This window comes from Gorilla gorilla, chromosome 5 (assembly GCF_029281585.2).
Source record: "Gorilla gorilla gorilla isolate KB3781 chromosome 5, NHGRI_mGorGor1-v2.1_pri, whole genome shotgun sequence".
Taxonomy (NCBI): domain Eukaryota; kingdom Metazoa; phylum Chordata; class Mammalia; order Primates; family Hominidae; genus Gorilla; species Gorilla gorilla.
This window is the reverse complement of record NC_073229.2, coordinates 195,476,836-195,488,408: the sequence shown is the minus strand read 5'-3', so window position 1 is coordinate 195,488,408 and position 11,573 is coordinate 195,476,836. Positions and strand designations below refer to the sequence as shown.

General features: G+C 40.3%; 1 pseudogene; it reads right to left on the bottom strand.

Moving 5' to 3' along the window:
• Nucleotides 1-1,693: 1,693 nt before the first annotated feature.
• The window catches only part of LOC129534552 (NADH dehydrogenase [ubiquinone] 1 alpha subcomplex subunit 8-like), a 108,578-nt pseudogene continuing 98,698 nt past the window's right edge, over nt 1,694-11,573 (bottom strand).

The window sequence follows — 11,573 nt, the reverse complement described above, 5'->3', positions numbered from 1 at the left end:
GAGAATGTGGTGACCTGAGATCACGTCATTGCCCTCAAGCCACGGCAATGAGAACGAAATTCGGTAAAAACAAAACAAAACAAAACAAAACAAAACAAAACAAAACTACCATAAAATAACTCAGACTTAATTAAATACAACCCTAGTGGTGAATGATTAAAGATGGATTACTCATAACAGAGATAACAGTCCAATAAGAATCCAGGAATCTTACCTTTTAATAACAAAAAAATCCTTTCCTTCGAAAGTAACATCCTCTCAAGGCCAGGAATTCCATTAGTAGAAAGCCTTCCTAAAAAACAAAATTCCTGGCCAGGCATGGGTTCACGTCTGTAATCTCAGCACTCTGGAAGGCCGAGGCGGGAAGATCACTTGACGTCAGGAGTTCGAGACTGGCCCGGCCAACATGGTGAAACCCCATCTCCACTAAAAATACAAAAATTAGCCTGGTGTGGTGGTGGGCACCTGTAATCCCAGCGACTTGGGAGGCTAAGGCAGGAGAATTTCTTGAACCCAGGAAGCAGAGGTTGCAGTGACCAGCAAGGTTGCGCCACTGCACCCCAGCCTGGGCGATAAGAGTGAAAACTCCATCTCAAAAAAAAAAAAAAATTTCCTTTGGGAAGGCCTTCTACATAAAAATCTTCAACATGAGACTGGAAAAAAGGGTATGGGATCATCACCGGACCTTTGGCTTTTACAGCTTGAGCTATAAGAACAAAAAGAAAAAGGGATATCATTTAAACACAGTATGTAGAAAAGAATAATTATTGAATCTGTACTGGTCTTTAACTTTTACACTTTGATCTTTAATTCTGTTATTGTGATTGAGTCCAAAGAAAAATAGTATGAGTAAAATAAAAACACCAAAAATGCTAATATTCTGTTTACCAAAGTCTGTAGTGAAATATCCCATTAAATCCAAGTGCAGTGACACACCCATAATCCCAAGCACTTTGGGAGGCTGAGGCGGGTGAATCTCCTGAAGTCAGGAGTTCAAGGCCAGCCTGGCCAACATGGTGAAACCCCAACTCTACTACAAATACAAAAATTAGGCAGGCGTGGTGGCAGAGGCCTGTAATCCCAGCTACTTAGGAGGCTGAGGCAGGGAGAATTGCTTGAACCCAGGAGGTGAGCTTGCCATGAGCTGAGATCATACCACTGCACTCCAGCGTGGGCGACAGAACAAAACTTCAACCTCCAAAAAAAAAAAAAAAACAGCTAGCAGGTGACATTTGCTATGGGGAGACTAGGGATATGATCCTGCTGCAATCCTTCCATTTTAGTAAATCTAAACTGTGTGAATCCATTCTGTTTCGTCCCCACTCCACTCCAGAGCCAAAACAAGAAAATCAATTATATTTCTAGTTCTTTAAAAACATATCTAACTAAATCATCTACTTAAAAGATAATATGCATGGTTCCATACTCTAAAAGAAAACTTACGTCCTGCATATCATGGACATTTGATGAATGCTTATTCAGTTGACTGGTGTAGACTTCAATAATAACCTGTTCAATGCATTATGCCAGATGAATCTTGCATCTCAAAAGTAGAACAAATATTGTTCGTTCAGTTTTGTCTACCCATAAATGCAATATTTACTAATAAAAAGAAAATGTTTATTGCTCTAGAGAGTATGAGAATTTTGACAACATGAATTCTCCTGTCCTAGAACATAATTAATACTTAGAGGCATACTATTTCATGTGGAAGCTACCATTAAATCAATGTTAAGTGTTAATTACCTCACATAATCTTCTAATCTGACTTAAGACTGAAGACGTACCTCACAAAGCTGATTTATCAAGTTGTAAATCTTCACCTGTTGAATTCATAAGTTCATGTCTGAAAGGTGAGAATAAATACTTAATATTCACTAGACAATATTCAACAAAGTAATATCCACTAGTACATATTTAATATTTCATCATGAACTGCGGGTGTGAAGAGAAAAGACAGGCTGGGCACAGTGGCTCACACCTGTAATCCCAGCAGTTTGGGAGGCCGAGGCAGGCAGATCATGAGGTCAGGAGTTCAAGACCAGCCTGGCCAACATGGTAAAACCACGTCTGTACTAAAAGTACAATAATTAGCTGGGCATGGTGGCAGGCAACTGTAATCCCAGCTACTCGGGAGGCTGAGGCAGGAGAATTGCCTGAACCCAGGAGGTGGAGGTTGCAGAAACCATTATCACGCCACTGCATTCCAGCCTGGGCAAGAGAGCAAGATTCTGTCTCAATCAATCAATCAATAAAAATATAAGGAGGAAGCATTTACTGTGTATATGTCTGGTATTATGTGAAGCACTTTACTATCTTATCAAATCTTCGGGACAGATCTTCAGTTCTCATGACCACAAAAGAGGATACTAAAGCTCAGACAGGAGAAGAGATGTGGCCAGCCTGTGTCCCCAGGGCCTATGGTCTTACCACTAGGTTACAGTGTTTCCAGATATCACATGTTGTGAGGTTTTTGCTTTAAAATGAACCAAAATAAACCAAAGGTGAAAAAGGCATAAGCTATTAAAAAGTGGGAGAAACACTAAGAGAACCTTAAGCATGTAACTAAAAATATTATGGAAATGTTATTGAATTCATTAGCAAATTTAGTGCTAGGTTTTCATTGAGGAGTAGGTTATATTACTCATAATGAAGAAAAATGTTCATTTTAAGTACATTAACATAAATACCATCAATATTGTTTATCATGTTTAAATGTTCACTTAAAGCAATTCAGTTAAAATTCTGCATATCATACAATTTTATAGTTTGCTAGTAGGTTACAAGTAAATAGTCACCCAAATAAAAACATCATGTTTTCCACTGGTTGTTGCTCTTTTTAGGTGAGCATTTGATGTATACCAACAGAGAGAGGATAATAACAAATCGCTAATTTCTTTCATCACTATATAAAGGTGGCTTCAGGATAGAATAGTATCAGGGCGATGATGAATTTGAAATCTAATATCAATTCAGTGATGCATCAAGATAAAAGTAGAGACAATAGGGGCACCTTGGTGAGTGCTGAACATTTTATTTATTTATTTATTTTGAGATGGAGTTTTGCTCTTTTTGCCCAGGCTAGAGTGCAATGGTGCAACCTCGGCTCACCGCAACCTCTGCCTCCTGGGTTCAAGCGATTCTCCTGCCTTGGCCTCCTGAAAAGCTGGGATTACAGACATGCGCCACCACACCCGTCTAATTTTGTATTTTTAGTAGAGACGGGGTTTCTCCATGTTGGTCAGGCTGGTCTCGAACTCCCGACGTAGATATCTGCCTGCCTTGGCCTCCCAAAGTGCTGGGATTACAGGTGTGAGCCACCGCGCCCAGATGAATTCCAAATTTAACAAAGCAGACTAAGAGAAACAATTCATTTAAAAAAATAATATTTGGCCAGGCATGGCAGCTCACACCTGTAATCCCAGCACTTTGGGAGGCTGAGGTGAGTGGATCAGGAGGTCAGCAGTTCAAGACCAGCCTAGCCAAGATCATGAAAGCCCGTCTCTACTAAAAATACAAAAATCAGCCAGGCGTGGTGGCTGGTGCCTGTAATCCTAGCTGCTCAGGAGGCTGAGGCAGAGAACTGCTTGAACCCAGGAGGCGGAGGTTGCAGTGAGCCGAGATCGTGCCACTGCACTCCAGCCTGGGCGACAGAGTGAGGCTCCGTCTCAAAAAAAAATAAATAAATAATTCAATGAAATCCCTAAGATCCAGGGCTTTGCAATAAATATGTAAATAAATTTCCAATCTCCATACTGAAAGTTTAAAAGAAATGCTAACTAATAACTAAAGAAATACAACTTTTCCTCAGCTTTGCAGCAATCTAGAAACAAAGTGTGTAGACACTACAAAGCACCTTACAAGGAGAAATGTGTAAGGATGGCATGACTCGCCGGCAGCCCTGGGATTGTCCACGGTACCCCCATGATGAACAGTAACTCCATTGTGTAAACGCCCATGAACATAAGATTACAGGACTTTTCCAGTTTAGACATACCATATTTTCTTTCAGACAATTCTTCAATTTGTTTACGTAGATCAGCGATACGATGATTCCATTTCTCTGAAAATCAAGCAAAAGTTGCTTCTCAATACTACGTCCCTATGTCAGAGCAGCACTAACGTATAATGACTGACTTCATATATTTTACATTCAAAAAGTCCATATCATTTTATTGCTTTCAAGAAAAAATTTCCCCTTTTTGGTGGTTCTTAGAATTGCTTTAATGTGAGACTATTAGAGAAGCTGAAAAGCAGGAGGGCAGAAAAGTTCAATCAAATTAAACACAATAACAGGGAGGTCACAATAAGGAGGTCTCCAGGGGTCTTTTAGCAAACTTCCTAAAATATGTCTCAGCTGTGTGAAATAAGACTTTACAGCAGCCAGGTGCAGTGGTGCACGCCTCTAATCCCAGCACTTTGGCAGCAGAGGCAGGCGGATCACTTTGACCTCAGGGCAACACAGCCAAAACCCCCCTCCCTAGCCCTAACCCCACCCCATCACAACCAAAACTACAAAACAGAAGGGCATGGAAGCTGTATTGGAAGCGATGGTGTGGACTAGATCAGTGATAGGGCATGGTGTGGATATTACCACATTAGTATTGGAAGCGATGGTGTGGACTAGATCAGTGATACGTCATGGTGTGGATATTATTATATTAGCATTGGAAGCAATGGTGTGGATTAGATCAGTGATAGGGCATGGTGTGGATATTATTACATTAGTATTGGAAGAGATGGCGTGGACTAGATCAGTGATAGGGCATCGTGTGGATATTACTACATTACTATTGGAAGAGATGGTGTGGACTAGATCAGTGATAGGGCATGGTGGGGATATTATTACATTAGTACTGGAAGCGATGGAGTGGACTAGATCAGTGATAGGGCATGGTGTGGATATTACTACATTAGTAGTGGAAGCGATGGTGAGGATTAGATCAGTGATAGGGCATGCTGTGGATATTACTACATTACTATTGGAAGCAATGGTGTGGACTAGATCAGTGATAGGGCATGGTGTGGATATTATTACATTAGTATTGGAAGCGATGGTGTGGATTAGATCAGTGATAGGGCATGGTGTGGATATTACTACATTAGCATTGGAAGCGATGGTGTGGACTAGATCAGTGTTAGGGCATGCTGTGGATATTATTACATTACTATTGGAAGCGATGGTGTGGACTAGATCAGTGTTAGGGCATGGTGTGGATATTATTACATTAGTATTGGAAGCGATGGTGTGGATTAGATCAGTGATACGGCATGGTGTGGATATTACTACATTAGTATTGGAAGCGATGCTGTGGATTAGATCATTGACAGGGCATGGTGTGGATATTATTACCTTAGTATTGGAAGCGATGGTGTGGACTAGATCAGTGATAGGGCATGGTGTGGATATTATTACCTTAGTATTGGAAGCGATGGTGTGGACTAGATCAGTGATAGGGCATGGTGTGGATATTACTACATTAGTATTGGAAGTGACGGTGTGGATTAGATCAGTGATAGGGCATGGTGTGGATATTATAACATTAGTATTGGAAGTGATGGTGTGGACTAGATCAGTGATAGGGCATGGTGTGGATATTATTACATTAGTATTGGAAGCGATGGTGTGGACTAGATCAGTGACAGGGCATGGTGTGGATATTACTACATTAGTATTGGAAGTGATGGTGTGGACTAGATGAGGGATAGGACATGGTGTGGATATTACTACATTAGTATTGGAAGCGATGGTGTGGACTAGATCAGTGATTGGGCATGGTGTGGATATTACTACATTACGATTGGAAGCGATGGTGTGGACTAGATCAGTGATAGGGCATGGTGTGGATATTATTACATTAGTATTGGAAGCGATGGTGTGGATTAGATCAGTGATAGGGCATGGTGTGGATATTATTACATTAGTATTGGAAGAGATGGTGTGGATTAGATCAGTGATAGGGCATGGTGGGGATATTACTACATTACTATTGGAAGCGATGGTGTGGATTAGATCAGTGATAGAGCATGGTGTGGATATTATTACATTAATATTGGAAGCGATGGTGTGGATTAGATGAGTGATAGCGCATAGTGTGGATATTATTACATTAGTATTGGAAGCGATGGTGTGGACTAGATCAGTGATAGAGCATGGTGTGGATATTATTACATTAGTATTGGAAGCGATGGTGTGGACTGGATCAGTGATAGGGCATGGTGTGGATATTACTACATTAGTATTGGAAGCAATGGTGTGGACTAGATCAGTGATAGGGCATGGTGTGCATATTATTACATTAGCATTGGAAGCGATGGTGTGGACTAGAACAGTGATAGGGCATGGTGTGGATATTATTACATTAGAATTGGAAGCGATGGTGTGGATTAGATCAGTGATAGGGCATGGTGGGAATATTATTACATTGGTATTGGAAGCGATGGTCTCGACTAGATCAGTGATAGGGCACGGTGTGGATATTACTACATTAGTATTGGAAGCGATGGTGTGGATTACATCAGTGTTAGGGCATGATGTGGATACTATATGGCTGTTAGGGCACGGTGTGGATATCATAGTAATGTAGGGCACAGTGTGATTATTATATTAGAGGCCACTGTAAGAATATATATTAGCAGCCACTGTGTCTTGGACATTGACAATGATGTTAGGGTGTACTCCAAACAGTGAGATTTGGGGGTTTTATTTTTCTAGATGGATTTCTTCCTCTGCTGAGTGCTCTAAAGACTCACTCCTTGGCACTCAGGGCCGTGGACAGGAGCTTTTTACTCACCAATGAAGAACACCAAGTTAACACGACCCTCGTGCTGCCCTGAGGAAGTTGAAGCTCCTCGCTGCTTCTGGCACCTCCGCGGGAAGTTGGTTGGGGCGGGATCGCGCGCCCTCTGGTGGCTCCGTGGTTCAGCACAGACGCTCTTGCTCACAGTTTCTCGGCGGATGTGCGCCCCCTCCTGGCTGTCCTGAAATCCCTATAAAATTCAATATTCGGTTTATTCAGTGTCATAATTTTGGAAATTCAAACCGAAGTAAAGGCCACTATATCCATACCCTTCCCATAAATGGTGATGGAAGAGTTATTTGGAAGCCATATAGAATGAAATGACTCTATACACAAATTAAAACAGAAAAACCTACTCAAAATAGTCCAGAGACTACAACTTCAAAGGCAAAACTATAAACAATCTAAAAGAAAACCTAAGAGACATTGGATCTGGTGTTGAGTTTTAATACACAGCATCAAGTGCCAATTCGTGAAAATACTGAGAACAGACTTTATAAAACTAAATTTTCTACTATGAAAAACCCTATTCAGAGAACAAAAAGACAAGACACACTGTGAGAAGATATTTACAAAATACAAACGTGATTTTAAAAACTGTATTGAAAATACACAAAGAACTCTTCAAACGAACACTAAGAAAACTAAAAACCCAAATAAAACTGGGTAAATATCTGAACAGACATCCAGCCAAATAAAATATATAGATAGCAGGCCAGGTGTGGTGGCTCATGCCTATAACCCCAGCACTTTGGGAGGCTGAGGCGGGTGAGTCACCTGAGGTCAGGAATTTGAGATCAGCCTGGCCAACATAGTGATACCCCCTCTCTACTAAAAATACAAAAAAAATAGCCAGGCATGGTGGTGGGTGCCTGTAATCCCAGCTACTTGGGAGGCTGATGCAAGAGAATTGCTTGAACATCAGAGGTGGAGGTTGCAGTGACCGAAGATCATGCCACTGCACTCCAGCCTGAGTGACAGAATGAGACTCTATCTCAATTAAAAAAAAAGAAAAAAGAAAAAAAAAGAAAATACACAGATAGCACATAATCACACAAAAGGATGCTCAATATATCTCATTAGGAGACTGCAAATTAAAATAATGCTGAGATATCACTGCACACCTAGTACAACTGTGGGACTCTTAAAAAATCTCAACAGTAACAATTGGAGGTTGAAGAACAATAGGTACGGCCATTCATTACTGGCAGAATGCATGAATGGGTACAGCCACTTTGGGAAATAGTTTGACAGTTTTTCCCAAAGATAAACAAGTCTTACCTTACAATCCAACAAATGCACCCCTAAATTGTGTATGTTTAGACAGCTGCTTTGAAAAATTATGTTCAAACAAAAACTAGCATGTAATTATATATGAGCCACTCTACTCATAATGGCCAAAACTTGAAGTAATCAGAACGTTCTTCAATAGCTGAATGCATAATCAATTTGAAGTACAACCATGCAATGGAATACCATTCACCAACAGAAAGGAATGAACTGTCAATCCATGAAAACAAATGAATGAATCTTGCATCTATGTTGCTAAGTAAAGGGTGGCAGTATGAAGATGCTATACATTATATGACTCCATTCATATAACATTCTGGAAAAAGCACAACCAAAGAGATGATAGTCAGATCAGTGACTGTCTGGGGTGGGGATTTGAAGTATTCTGTATGCTACTTCAGTAGTGGATATCTGACACTATGCATTTGATAAAACCCACAGAATTTTAATGCACAAAGAACAAATCACAATCTACACAAATTAAATGATTTAGGATGTGGAAGTATCTAAGGACAAAATACAGAGTGCAACCAAGAATCGAACTGTATTACCAATGTATGTTGCAAGTGGTGGGCCAAAGGTGCTGAGCTGGAAATGAGTAGAATCCATAGACTAAAAACAAAACGTACTATATACACGAACAGTGGACTTCATTTTATAAAGTTATTTCCCATAGGGATAATAGTTAATTTTGAAACTACTATATCTGTAAAAAGAAAAATAACCATGATTTTCCTCTATACTATCAACACTCCACTTTTAACAGCAAATTGTGGGGGGTGGGGGGTGTTTTCCATACCAACCAATATTCCAACTCTCTGGAAAACAATTGGGTATCCTGTAATTCAACTGTGACACTGATTACCTGGAGTTAGTATACACCCTACAGGTTAAGGGCTTAGTAACACCAGACTGTCCACAACCTCAGATGCCAATCACAAGTAGTGAATCCCCAGTTTACCCAAACTTCTATATGACTTGGCCAGAAACTAGGCATTCCTACACCCCCTCTTCAGGTTTGACAATTTGCTATGATGGCTTACGGAACTAGGAAATACTTACTTATGTTTACTAGTTATTATGGTCTCAATGTGTGTACACCCCCACCCCAAATTCCTATTTTGAAATGTAATCCCCAAAGGGATGGTATTCAGAGGTAACCGAGAGGTGATCGGATCATGAGAGTGCTGTCCTCATGAATGAAACCAGTGCCCTTATAAAAGCATCTAGGAGCCCGTTTCCCCATTCTGCCATGTCACGACATGCTAGAAGGCACTATCCATGATAGATGAGCCCTCACTAGACATCAAATCTGTCAGCCTTGATCTGGAACTTTCCAAATTCCATATTTTAGGAATTTTTATGGAAGCTTCATCATGTAGACATGACGGATTATTAACTCCATTTCCAGTCCCTTCACACCCTCAAAGGATTGCATGTTAAGCTAAAAGTTACAACCTTCTTATCATGGCTTGGTCTTTCTGGTGACCATCCCCATCCTGAAACCATCCAGGAACCCACAGAGTGTCCTTATTAGAACAGAAGCCATTCCTATTATCCAGGAGATTCCAAGAGATTTAGGAACTCTGCGTCAGGAACCAGGGCCAAAGACCAAATATTAGAACACAAGATGCTCCTAGCACCCCTACTGTTCAGGAAATTATAATAGTTTTAGAAGCTCTGTACCAGGAACTGCAGACACAGACCAAACATATATTTCTTATTAAGTCCCAACCTGGAATCTTGATCAAGAATGAATTCCTTGTTCCCAATGGTACAAGGGATGAAATAAATGGCAGATAGTAGGAGCCAGGTTCCTCACTATTACAGTGAGAAGTTACAGATAAAAAATAGGGAAGCCTAGAATGATCTCTGTCATAATGAGTCAGAATATATATACACAACATAAGTATAAATTCACATTTAGCTTAACATATACATAGATGATTCCACATAGAAACCTTTATAATTAAGTGGGTGCATACAAGTTAGAAGACACACATATATTTCTTTGCACTGTTAGCTGTAAGTGTCATGATGCAATGACCACATTTAGTGGCCAGGTGTAAGTTTTTCATACCATTCTCTAACAAAAGAAATCAGGGCTATTAGAAGAAATAGCTGAAACTAGGACTGGGACAGAAAATATATGAGCCAGGGTACTTTTGAAGTAACAGAAATAAATTATAAAAAAAAAAACATGAAATTATGTAAAAGGAGCCAGTGGAAAGAGCTACCAATGGCCACAGGTATGAACAAAGAGCAACAAAATACTGTACAATTAGATAACCAAAAGATTAAAGTAACTATCTGTAGACCCATACTGGTATAAATAAATGATTAAACAGATATGCAAATGGGCTGAATAGAAACCTCTTATACAGAAGAATTCCAAATACCTGATATAGACAGCCATCAAGGAGGTGGGGCTAACTCCCCACTCCTTTAAGTATGAGCTCTGCATGATGACTTCCTCCAAAAGCATACATACAATATAGACATGGGAAAAAAGTAACCTCACAGTGAAAAACCTGAAAACACTGCCTCAACCAAGTGATAAAAGTTAACATTAATGGTGATAACACATCTTGAGAGCATGAAGTGACAGCATGAAGTGACTACACTAGCACATGCAAACCAAAAATAAAATTCAAAGATCTTTCCCACAACCACCTCTCCACCAGGGGACACCAAAGTTAACCTGGAAGACTGGTTCAGGCTATGATGGGAAAGAGGTGGTCAGACATGCCTCATTATGCCCTCCTCCCTTTTGGAATTCAGGAAAAGCCAATCAGCATTTAACATCAACACAACCTTAAATCTGATAAGAAACATTTACAATCTATTCTCTCTGAAGCCTGCTACCTGGAAGCTTCATCTCCATGATAAAACCTTGGTCTCCATAACCCCTTACCATAACCCAGACACTCCTTTCTATTGATAGTAAGTCTTTCAACAAACTGCCAATCAGAAAAATTTTAAATGTACCTATAACCTGGAAGCCCCATCCCACCCTAATCCATTGGGTTGTCCCACCTTTCTGGACCGAACCAATATATATCTTAAATACACTTGATTGATGTCTCCTATCTCCCTAAAATGTATAGAACCAACCTGTACCCCAACGACCTTGAGCACATGTTCTCAGGGTCTCCTGAGGGCTGTGTCAAGGGCCATGGTCACTCATATTTGGCTCAGAATACATCTCTTCAAATATTTTACAGTCTTTGACTCTTTTTGTGGACACACTACACATCTGCTCTGCTTCCCGCAAACCCCTAAACCCAGGCTGATTATGAGAAAAGCCCCAAGTAAACCACAATGGAGGACATTCTACACAATACCTGACCAATCCTCCTAACACTGTTCCAGGTCCTCAGAAGTAAAGTCTGAGAGACTGTCACAGCCAAGAAGAGCCTGACATGATGACTAAATGTCCTATGGGATCCTAGATAGGATCCTGGGAGAGAAAAAGGCAGAACT